At 41.6% G+C, this 12,722-nt stretch overlaps 1 long non-coding RNA gene across 2 annotated transcripts in view; it reads right to left on the bottom strand.

Annotated features, from left to right (window-relative positions):
- The window catches only part of LOC137762239 (uncharacterized), a 62,512-nt gene extending 56,253 nt beyond the window's left edge, over positions 1-6,259 (bottom strand). For both annotated transcript variants that reach the window (XR_011073529.1, XR_011073528.1), the window contains exon 1: positions 6,183-6,259. This is a non-coding gene — a long non-coding RNA (uncharacterized lncRNA). The remainder of the gene's footprint in view (positions 1-6,182) is intronic.
- Positions 6,260-12,722: the final 6,463 nt, after the last annotated feature.

Genomic DNA, 12,722 nt, shown 5'->3' with positions numbered 1-12,722 from the left:
ATCATTTTCCATGACTGCTCCATCTAAGCACATGGTTTGCCTAACCCTTTCTCACAAAAGCAGCCCTGGATAGTGAGGCTTGCATTTATACCAGTACATGGAGTTGATAACCTGAAACACTCTCCTGCTACGCGGAAACACTGGAAAACAGATGAAGCATGAAACGCCCGTGGAAAATTAGGGGGCTGTCATGTATGGAACAGAGGCTCAACCCACTAGTCATCTCTCTACGTTCACGGTTAACAGCAAAGTCTCTGGAGCTAGACTCCCTGGGTTTGAATCCTGGCTCTACTTCTTACCAACAGAGTGACCCTGAGCAAGCAGCTAACCTCTTTGTGCCTTAGTTTTCTCCTCTAGAGTATGGGGATTTTTTTTTAAAAAATCAGTTTTGTAGGGTTGTTGTGGGAGAAACCATATACTGGGCTTTGCTCAGTGCCTAGAACATAGGAAGTGCTCACTAGTGTTCACTATTACCGAGCATTGTGAGCCCAACTATATAGAAGAAGCCGAGGACTGAGGGAGGGAAAGAAAGAGGTACAACCAGAATTCAAACCCAGTGTCTCCCACTTCAAAGGTCTTTCCCTTACTGCCCCTATGCTGTGGGCGAAAAGCTGGTGCTGAGCCAAGTAAGGGAAAGAGTCAGAGTCCAAGAGTCCCTGTGGGGGGTGGGGAGGGGGGCCCAGAGGGGGATGGAGAGCAACCACAGTGCTGGGGGAAAGTGGAGAGGAATAAATGTAAGTGGTTACATGCCCTGGAGTTTGGACCCAGCCCAGGATTTAGGGGAGAAAGAAAAGAACTCTGGCCTCATGGGTTGTGTAATGAATCAGCTGTCACGAGGATGGGCAAAGGAGGAGGGTGCTGGGAGTAAGAGGTAAATAGGTGGAAGAGCAGGTCTGTAGGAAATGGGGCCCCTTGGAGGATGCCTTCCAAGGAATCCTTCCTGAAATGCATATTTTTTTACTTTCTGCATTTTGGGTCTTGGATATGACCTCGAAGGAGATAATCATGAGAAAAGTGAGAGAAGTGTTGGGTTGAAGATGGTGTCCTCATCCCTGGCTTTTTCATGTATGATATCCATGGATTTGCTAATACTTTAAAATCTTTTCTAGACTTTGCCAACTGGTATTCTCCTATCCATCCTCCAAGATCTCTTTATTTTTTAATTTTCTCTTTCTCTAGGTGGTCTATGCCTACTATTCATTCCTTCAGGACATCCTTTATCATAATTTATTGTACTAATTTTTTTCTGCCTTTAGGCATTAAACTGTGAACTCAAAAGATAGTAATTTTTGAGTGAATGAATGACTGAATGAATGAATAATTCTATGAGGTATTCAGAGAAAGGATTACTATCCTACCTATATTAGTCTCCTGGGGCAACTGTAGCAATTTACCAGAAACTTGGTGGCTTAAAGCAATATAAATTTAATATGTCATCATTCTTGGGGCCATAGTGTGAAATCAGTATCCCTGGGGCAAAATCAAGACATTGGCAGGGCCACACTCTCTCTGGAATTTCTAGGGTGAATTCATTCCCTTTCTTTTCCAGCTTCTGGTGGCTGCGGGAATTCCTTGGCTTATGGCCACATATCTCCATTCTTCAAAGTCAGCATCTTCAAATCTCTTTTCACTCTGTCTTCACATGATCATTTCCCATGTGTGTTACATCTACCTCTGCCTCCCTCTTATCGGGATACAAATGATTTAATCTGGGAGCCACCTTGATAATCCAGGACAATCTCCCAGTCTCAAAATTCTGAATGTAATCACATTTTCCCAGACCATTTTTTCCAATAAGGTAATATTTATTGGAAAATAAATTTAGATTTAGGGTCCTAGATTTAGAATCTGATATCTTTGGGTGTCATTATTCAGCCTACCAATGTCTGCCCTCTGTCTCCCAAAGATTCATGTCCATTCCACTTGCAAAATACATTCACTCCATCCTATAATCCCCAGAACCTCAGTCCTTTATACTATCAACTCAAGTCCAAAGTCTCATGGAAATATCATCGGCTCAAAAGTCTCAATCTTATTACCTAAATCATCTCACTTTGGTATGGGTGTGAGCCTGGGTATAAGCCATCCTTGAACAAAATACCCCTAAATATTTGGCCCTGTGAAAGTAAAAAACAATTTATCTGTTCCCAAAGTAAATTGGCGACAAAGCCTAGTATAAGAGTTATAGACATGCTTATTCCAAAAGGAAGACAAGAGAAGAAAGGAGTCTGGTTTGTAGCAATTTCAAAATTCAGCAGGGCAAATGTCATTATATTTCAGGCCTGGGAATAATCCTTTGTGGCTTGAGGTTCCATCCTCTGGGCTCATGACTGTACCCTCTGACACTAAGGTTTTGTCTTGGAGTCATTCTCCCTTTCTCTTGAAGGATAGCACATATTTGCAGCTGAGTAGTTTTGTTAGCTTGTTTCTTTCCTGTAGAATTTGGAGTCCAGCAGCCTTCCTTCATTTTGTCCTCTCTTGATCCCTTTCAGTACAAGCTAGCTCAGCTAATAAAACATTCTCATAAATCTTGTGGATCTCCCCTGTATGTCACAGGGCTTCACACCATTAGACAAGAAGGTCCTCCAAAGGTCTTTCCTGAATAATCCCACCTCTATTCCTGCCTTCTGAGTTTCTTGAGAGAATCTATGTGTCACACATTTGACCTCTTCAGAACCAACAAAGGACACCCTTGGACTTCTCTGCATGGCATGATTTCCTAAGAGGGATTCTCTTCATTTTAGCATAATTTTTTTTTTCACACACACACACTGTATTTTATTTTTACAAGAGATAAATAGACTGACACCAAGCATTGTACATGGATGACCACACAAAAGCAACAATGATTGCAATTACCAAACATGAAACACACTCATACTATGTCATAATATTGACATTCCATTTTAGCATAATTTTTGCAATCTGGATAGGCTGGCAATTTCCCAAATCATAAAGAACTAGTTTCTTTTTGTTTAACAGTTCTTCCCTCAACTTATTTCTTTATTCTCACTTCTTATTATAAGCAGCAAGAAGAAACCAGGCTATATTTTCAATATTTTGCTTGGAAATCTTGTCAGCTAAATATCCAAGGTCATTTCTTAGAAGTCCTGCATTCCACACAACTGTAGGATATAATTCGGCTAAATTTCCTGCCACTATATAACAAGATTTGCTTTTCTCTAGTTTCCAATAACGTGTTCCTCATTTCCTTCTGAGCCATCATCAGAAGTGCCTTTAATGTTTATATTTCTCCCAACATTCTGTTATGATGAAATGTGTATTCTCTAAGACTATAAGCATTTCCTTCCATGCTTCCATTTCATTCTGAATTTTCACCAAAGCTTCTTTCATGTCCATATGCCTACTAATAATCTGTTTAAGGCAGTCTAGGTTTTTTCTATCATGCGCTTCAAAATTCTTCCAGCCTCTACCTATTACTCAATTCCAAAGCCACTTTCAGTTTTAGGTATTTGTTACAACACCCCCACCTCTGGTACAAAAACCCTAGGGCTGCTGTAACAAATACCACAACCATGGTCACTGAAAACAACAGAAATTTAATCTCTCACAGTTCTGGAGGCCTGAAGTCCAAAATCAGCATCTTGGACCAAAGCCAAAGTGTCAGCAGGGCTGTGCTTCCTCCGAAGGCTCTAGTGGAGAATCCGTTCCCTGATGCTGCCAGCATTCCTTGGCTGTGGCCGCATCACCCCACTCTCCAAGGCCAACATCTTCAAGTCTTTCTCTTCTGCATCTTGGCATGCATGATCTTCTCCTCTGTGTGTGCCAAATCTCTCCCTGCATTCAGGGCCCACCTTGATAACCCATGATAATTTCCACAGCTTGAGATTCTTAAGTTATCACGTCTACAAAGACTCTTTTCCCAAATCATGTAACATCCACAGGTTCTCAGGATGAGAACCTGATATCTTTGGGGGTCATTTTTCAGCCTACTGCAGTCTGCCCTCTGGCTCTCAAACATTCTTGTTCATCCCCTTTGCAAAACACATTCACCCCATCCTAACATTCCAAAAGCCTCAACCCATTACAACAGTAACTCCAGTCCAAAATCTCTTCAAATATCATTGTCTTAAAACTACAGTATCTCTCTTTCTTTTTTTTTTTATGTTTGTGGTGGAATAGTGATAATATAATGGAGATTGAAACATGTCACATGAATAGGGCTAAGGTTAGTGGCAGGAAGTTCTTTCATAGGAAATGAATAGTTGGCCATAACAAAATAGTGGGTAAGATGCTTGCACTCAGAGAAATAAAATTGTTGAAGTCTTAAAAATAAAATCAAATGTGTAGATTTCTGGAATACAGAGGTTATGAAATGCTACTAAAAATTGAATTTTGAGGGGGAGGGATAAATTAGGAGTTTGGGTTTAACAGACACACACTACTATATAGAAAATAGATAAACAACAAAATCCTACTGTATAGCACAGGGAACTATATTCAATATCTTTAAATAACCTATAATGGAAAAGAATCTAAAAAATAATATATATACATGTATGTATAACTAAATCATGTTGCTGTACACCTGAAACTAACACAACATAGTAGATCAACTATACTTCAACTTTAAAAACTGAATTTTTATAGGAGTATTGATCATGATGGTATTAGCATACTCAGCTAATACTCAGCTAAGAAGAATAGGGAAATGGTCCAACTGCATATTTAACATGAAAGCCAGGTACAGGTTCTGATTCTCCCTCAGTTGAGTCAAATGGAGCTCAAGTCATTTCTTTTAAAGTTGAAATAAATCCTATTATGGTAAGTGGCCATGAGGGGAAATTTAATCATAAATATTCTTGAGCAATCATAAGAGTACATAGTATACATGACCCACTTATTAATATAACTGATAATAAAATGATTGCTGAAATTACCTCATATGAAATTGCGCAACTGCTCCTGTGTACCAATTTTAGGCATATTTTGAATTTGAAGCCTATCCTGATCTTAGGATGGAGTACACAGCTAACTTGCTATTGGTATAATAAATCATATCTCTAATTTTATATTAATTAAAGGATATAGTATCAGTAAGGGCATTCAATTTGTTAACATTAAGGCAAGCAACAGAACTGATATAATGATAAATATTAACATAGAGGAAGTTCATGTTTATAATGATTCTTTAATAATTTTACAGCTTTGGCGACTAGTTATAGTAGCCCATAGAAGACAATAATACTAGGTCCTTTTTGAAGTTGTGTATACCCTAAAAATTTTTGTACAATTAACATTAGGAATGCTATGGCTAATTAAATAGGAATAGCTTGTAACAAGTGATTAATAATGAATGTATTGTTAAGAAGAAGAGTTGCAGGACTTCCCTGGTGGCACAGTGGTTAAGAATCCACCTGCTGGGTGGAGTCAAAATGGCGGACTAGGAGGACGCGGAATTCGTGTCTCTGTACAACTAGGACACCTACCAGGCACCGGTAGGGGACCACGGACACCTAAGGGGACCACGGACACCTAAGGGGATGGAAGGAACCCCAGCGACCCATAGGACATGAGGTCTTGGGGGGAGTGACGGGGGAGGAGAAGTGGAGGTGGGATGGGACCCTTGCCCCTTAGGGGTGGGTCAGGGAGGGGAAGGGATCCAATGCCTGGAGGGGGAAAGGGGGGCACCACTGGGAGGGCACAGGATCAAAAGGGAGTGTGGCCAGGGTTTCCCCTGCCCACTTGGCCCCTGGGAGCCTGCTGAGATGCCGGGCCTGATCCTCTGCCCACAGAGCCCCCCTCCAGCTGCGTGGGTCCTGAGGGAGTGGGAGGGAGGGCAGAGGGAGCAAAAGTAAAGGCCGGACCTATGGGACCGGCACCCCTGAGGGGCGGCTGGGGGAGAGGAGGAGTTCCTACACCCAGCAGGACCCACCCACGGTTAGGGGTCCAGCAGCGATGGGGGAGACCCTCAGGGGAGGCGGAGGAATGGAAGGAAATGTGGCCAGTGCTTTCCCTGCCCACGTGGGCACTGGGGAGCCTGTTGGGCTCCCAGGCATAATCCTCTGCCCTCAGAGCCTCCCTCTTGCCACAAAGAGCCCAAGGTCCGCACCTACACCCCCACCCAGGGCCCTACCTCTACACTCGGAGACCCCGTCTGAGACCCCCTCCAACTGCTCTGGGCCTAAACCTCACACACATACCCTCACCGAGGGCCTTACCTCCAAACTCCAGAACTCCACACTCCGGAGGCCACCCTGTGGACGTGCTGCCTCTCTCCTTCCACACAGGCCTTAAGACTAGGCCCCGCCCCATGCTTAAAAGTAAACGCCCCCACCATGCCTAGGCCCCACCTCATCTAAACCCCACCCCTGCCTAAGTCCCACCCCTGCATAAGCTCCGCCCCCGATAGCCAGGGCCTTTTTTTTTTTTTCTTCTTTCTTTTTTATTCTTCTTTTAGGTTGGGGTTCTGTCTTACCTTGTTGTTGATTCATTTATATTTTTATTTTTGTAATAAATCTTTTATTTTTCTAATTTTATTCTTTGTTTTTTTTCTGCTCCTTTTGGCTTGTTCCCCACCCAGCTTTTTTTTTCTTTTTTCTGTTGTGGTTTTGTTTTACCTTGTTGCAGTCGTTTTAATCATATTTTTATTTTTCTTAATGTATTTTTTTATCTTTCTAATTTTATTTTATTTTTTATTATTTGTTATTGTACAGCTCCTTTTTTTTTTTTGCTGTACTTGCATGGCTTGTGGGATCTTGGTTCCCAGGCCGGAGGTCAGGCCTGAGCTCCTGTGGTGGGAGCACTGAGTCCAAACCACTGGACTAACAGAGAACCTCAGAGCTCAGGAAATATTAATCAGAGTGAGGCCTCCTGGAGGTCCTCATCTCAGCACCAAGACCCGGCTCTAACCAACCACCTGCAAACTCCAGTGCTACACACCTCAGGCCAAACAACCAGTAAGACAGGAATACAACCCCATCCATCAAAAAAAAAAAAAACCAATGAAATGACAAAAAATTATGTTACAGACGAAGGAACAAGGTAAAAACCTACAAGACCAAATAAATGAAGGTGAAATAGGCAACCTACCTGAAAAAGAGTTCAGAGTAATGATTCTAAAGATGATCCAAAATTTCAGAAACAGAATGGAGAAAATACAAGAAATGTTTAACAAGGACCTAGAAGAACTGAAGAGCAAACAGTGATTAACAACACAATAACTGAAATTAAAAATACTCTAGAAGGAATCAATAGCAGAATAACTGAGGCAGAAGAATGGATAAGTGAGCTGGAAGATAAAATGGTGGAAATAACTGCTGCAGAGCAAAATAAAGAAAAAAGAATGAAAAGAATTGAGGACGGTCTCAGAATTCTCTGGGACAACATTAAACGCACCAACATTTGAATTATAGGGGTCCCAGAAGAAGAATAGAAAGAGAAAGAGTCTGAGAAAATATGTGAAGAGATTATAGCTGAAAACTTCCCTAACATGGGAAAGAAAATAACCACTCAAGTCCAGGAAGCACAGAGAGTCCCATACAGGATAAACCCTAGGAGAAACACTCCAAGACACATATTAATCAAACTAACAAAAATTAAATTCAAAGAAAAATATATTAAAAGCAACAAGGGAAAAGCAAAAAATAACATCCAAGGGAATCCCCATAAGGTTATCAGCTGATTTCTCAGCAGAAACTCTACAGGCCAGAAGGGAGTGGCAGGACATATTTAAAGTGATGAAGGAGAAAAACCTACAACCAAGATTACTCTACCCAGCAAAGATCTCATTCAGATTCAATGGAGACATCAAAAGTTTACAGACAAGCAAAAGCTAAGAGAATTCAGCAACACCAAACCAGCCTTACAACAAATGCTAAAGGAACTTCTCTAAGTGGGAAACTCAAGAAAAAGACCCACAAAAACAAACCCAAATCAATTAAGAAAATGGTAATAGAAACATACATATTGATAATTACCTTAAATGTAAATGGATTAAATGCTCCAACCAAAAGACACAGACTGGCTGAATGGATACAAAAGCAAGACCCTTATATATGCTGTCTACAAGAAACCCACTTCAGACCTAGGGACACATACAGACTGAAAGTGAGAGGATGGAAAAAGATATTCCATGCAAATGGAAATCTGAAGAAAGCTAGAGTAGCAATACTCATATTAGATAGAATAGACTTTAAAATAAAGTCTGTTACAAGAGATAAGGAAGGACACTACATAATGATCAAGGGATCAATCCAAGAAGAAGATATAACAATTGTAAATATTTATGCACCCAACATAGGAGCACCTCAATACATAAGGCAAATACTAACAGCCATAAAAGGAGAAATCGACAGTAACACAATAATAGTGGGGGACTTTAACATCTCACTTACACCAATGGACAGATCATCCAGACAGAAAATTAATAAGGAAACACGAGCTTTAAATGACACAATAGACCAGATAGACTTAATTGATATTTTTAGGACATTCCAGCTGGAAGCAGAAGAATACACTTTCTTCTCAAGTGCACATGGAACATTCTCCAGAATAGATCACATCTTGGGTCACAAATCAAGCCTTGGAAAATTTAAGAAAATTAAGATTGTAGCAAGCATCTTTTCTGACCACAATGCTATGAGATTAGAAGGTAATTACAGGGAAAAAACTGTAAAAAACACAAACACATGGAGGCTAAACAGTGCACTGCTAAATAACCAGGAGATCACTGAAGAAATCAAAGAAGAAATTAAAAAAAAAAACCTAGAAACAAATGACAATGAAAACATGACAACCCAAAACATATGGGATGCAGCAAAAGCAGTTCTAAGAGGAAAGTTTATAGCAATTCAAGCTCACCTCAAGAAACAAGAAAAATGTCAAAACAATCTAACCTTACACCTAAAGCAACTAGAAAAAGAAAGAACAAAGAAAACCCTAGTAGAAGGAAAGAAATCATAAAGATCAGAGCAGAAATAAATGAAATAGAAACGAAGAAAACAATAGCAAAGATCAATAAAATTAAAAGTTGGTTCTTTGAGAAGATAAACAAAATTGATAAACCTTTAGCCAGACTCATCAAGAAAAAAGGGAGAGGACTCAAATCGATAAAATTATAAATGAAAATGGACAGATTACAACTGACACTGCAGAAACACAAAGCATCGTAAGGGACTACTATAAGCAACTATATGCCAATAAAATGGACTACCTGGAAGAAAGGGACAAATTCTTGGAAAGGTACAACTTTCCAAGATTGAACCAGGAATTAGAAAACATAAACAGACCAATCACAGGTAATGAAATTGAAACTGTAATTAAAAATCTTCCAACAAACAAAAGCCCAGGACCAGATGGCTTCACAGGCTAATTCTATCAAATATTTAGAGAAGAGTTAACAACTATCCTTCTCAAACTTTTCCAAAAAACTGCAGAGGAGAAACACTCCCAAATTCGTTCTACAAGGCCACCATAACCCTGATACCAAAACCAGACAAGCATATCACAAAAAAAGAAAATTACAGACCAATATCTTCATAAACATAAACAGATGGAGAAATATACCATGCTCCTGGATTATAGACACAAAAATCCTCAACAAAATAGTAGCAAACAGAAACCAACAACACATTAAAAAGATCATACAACATGATCAAGTGAGCTTTATCCCAGGGATGCAAGGATTCTTCAATATACGCAAAACAATCAGTGTGATACACCATATTAACAAACTGAAGAATAAAAACCATGTGGTCATCTCAGTAGATGCAGAAAAAGCTTTTGACAAAATTCAACAACCATTTATGATAAAAACTTTCCAGACAGTGGGCATAGAGGGAACCTACCTCAACGTAATAAATATCCATTCTAACATAGGATAAAAGGGAATTAGTAAAACTACTCCTGCTACAACTGTAGTACTTCAGTGAAGTAGGACTGAAACTGGTGGACCCTCTATGGATGATGGAAGTGAGGGATGTAGTCCCAGTTGAGCACATTTTCTGGTTGCAATTCAAAGTAAACTTATTAGTAGGAAAATATCATAATTTAGATTAAGGATAAAACTTAATCTTGAAATTCTCATGTATTTGAATGGAGAAATGATTTTGCTATTGATATTGCAAAACCGATCTCTCCAATGTGATTATAAAAATGTTCTAATTAGCCATGGGCACAACCAGGAGGTAGGAAGGGGTGGGACGGGGGGAGTGGAGGGCAGGGAGGGCCAGGGCTCTCAGATCATGGTCATGGTCAGCAAGTCCACAGGACAAAGTCTTGCTGTGTAACAAGCACATGGATCCTGGGGAAAACCCAGCTTACCTCTCAGGTCTTGGCTCTTCATCCTAGTTCGGTGAGCTCACTCCCTCCCAGGAACCTGTGTTCCTGGTGTCCTCAGGTCTGTCAGACGCTCCTCCCTTAGGTGGATCTGCAGGCTGTCCTAGCAGCCCTGCACTTTGAGGACGGTGGCTGTTCCTTCCTGAGTCTCCCCATCTCTAAGCTGAGCAGCTTCAGCTGTTCTCACAGAACAGGTTTCTAGGTGCTTCCCTGCCCCATCCCTCAATCCCATCCTCTCTGCCTGGCCCTGAGCTTGCCTGGGAGCACAGACATCAGTCTGATGGATGCTGCCCTGTGAGCTCGCTGTCCGTGGAGATGACAGACAGGAATCTAGGAAGGTGTCACGTGACAGGAAAAGAGGCCCACCTGCTGGGTGGGGGGTTATGTCAGCCAGAGGGGGGCCAACTGGCTCGGTCTGGTGGAATGCAGGCCTCTGAGTGCTTAAAACTGTGATATTCCCAGGCAAACTGATCAATCAGGCCTCAAGGATGGCCTCTAAGCAAAGGGTATTGACACTTGACTGTGCCATTAAATAGGGTCTGTTCATCTCTGGGCTCTCTTCCCTCATACCCCGTACTGCAAGCTTCCTGGGGCTGAGATATCATCCCCTTCCTGTATGCCAGTACCCAGCACAGAGCCTGACCTAGAGGGATGCTCCGCCCAGTGTGTGGAGTGAGAGAGGACGGAGAGAAAGGAACAGCTTGCAGGCTGGGGAAGGGCAGTGCCTACCCACTGAGTGAGCCAGCACTCAGCCATGGGGGGATGCAGGGGGTGAGGGCACACAGTGAGAACCAGTCTTTTCTCAAGAGAAGGAGGCCAAGCAATTATCAGCAGAGTGGAGCTAAGATGGCCCCTATTGGAATCAGCCACAGAGAGTCAGCCAAAGCCCAGATTGTTCATGAAAATTGTTGTATTCGATTTCCAGATTATTTTGATTTTGAGAAATTGTGGTCTTTTTTTGATGCAGTTGCCACTTTTCTGAGTTAAGTGTTGACCGATGGAACCACTAAAACACCTCCAGTGATGTTCCCATTATACTGATGGCCATCAGATAATATATAGACTCAATAAGTAGATAATTTCTCTTACATAAATTATATTACTCGTGGTGCTTAATCACCTCTCAATTTCTACTGGCTTAATATAGCAATCACAAACAAATATTTCTAGCTCTTATAATACTGAGATTTCTTTCAACACCTCTAATATTGGCAGAGTCAGGAATTAGAATGCCATACATAATTGGGTAGAACAGAGGCAGTGCCAACGAAGAAGGATTTGCAGGCAGCTGGCTGGCTTGGGCACCAAGCAATCAGAAAGGAGGCATGCTCCTATGCGGAAACAGAGACCCCCAGGTCCTCTGGGCCAACAAGAGGAGATCCAAGAAAACTAGGTAACATAGCTGGGGTGGTAAGAGGTTCCCACCAGTCAGTCCCTGCACTGGATCAACAGAGCAGGGCAGTCCCAGTGATGGACTTGACCTGGGAACACAGAGCACCCTCAGAATGAATTCAAGCAGGACACGTCTCAGTTCAGGGCAGGACTGCCAGCCCCGCCCACACCCCCACTAGACCAGGAGCTCCACAATAGCAGGGAGTTTTGTTGTTCACTGCTGAATCTCTAGCTCCTAGGATGGCAATTGACCCAAAGTAAGTACTCAACACATAGTTACCAGATAAACAAATGAGTCCTTCTACCCATCTACTTATTCTTGTATTTGACATTCACTGTAGTGGAAACATGTTGGATGTCTGCTCTGAGATCTCTTCCCTCACAAAGGGTGGGCCTTCGAAAGCCCTATTCACCACCAACCACAGCTGACTGTAGCAGGTGGACGCCTTGGTCGTGAGATTAGAATCAGATACTTGGAATAGGATTCAGCAGTGCCACTCAGACATGATGGTGGCAGAATGGTGAGGTGCCAGCCCCAGAAGGGTAGACGTTCCCTCCTGCATCGCCTGGACCCAGCTGCACAAGGACAGCGACTGTATCTGTTTATCTGTGACTGTATCTCCAGCTTCTAGTAAAGTGTCTGGTACGAGGTAGAGCCTCCATAAACGTTTGCTGAGAGATGAAGGCATGATCGTACAGAGAGAAAGAATGGGAGATGCAGAAAAACACAGATTAAGTCAATAATTAATAAATAGCAAGGTGAAAACAATGACTCTGAAAGGAATCTTGCTTTAAGAATCTTTAAGCCTCAAAAGGTGACTAAAGCAAGAGATCTGAATAAAATTTATTTAAATATTAAGTACGTAATCCTAAACCTTTTTTAAAACTAAGACTATCATATTTCAGTAGTAGCCATCTTTTACTACATTTCAAATTTGTATTCTCTCATTTCTTAAGAAGGAAGGCAGGGGTATTGACACAGACATATCACTGCAAACTGAGGAAAATATTAAGCATCCATACCCTCAGTG

This window comes from Eschrichtius robustus, chromosome 3 (assembly GCF_028021215.1).
Source record: "Eschrichtius robustus isolate mEscRob2 chromosome 3, mEscRob2.pri, whole genome shotgun sequence".
Classification (NCBI taxonomy): domain Eukaryota; kingdom Metazoa; phylum Chordata; class Mammalia; order Artiodactyla; family Eschrichtiidae; genus Eschrichtius; species Eschrichtius robustus.
The sequence above is the reverse complement of the archived record's forward strand: the minus strand, read 5'-3'. Positions and strand labels throughout refer to the sequence as shown.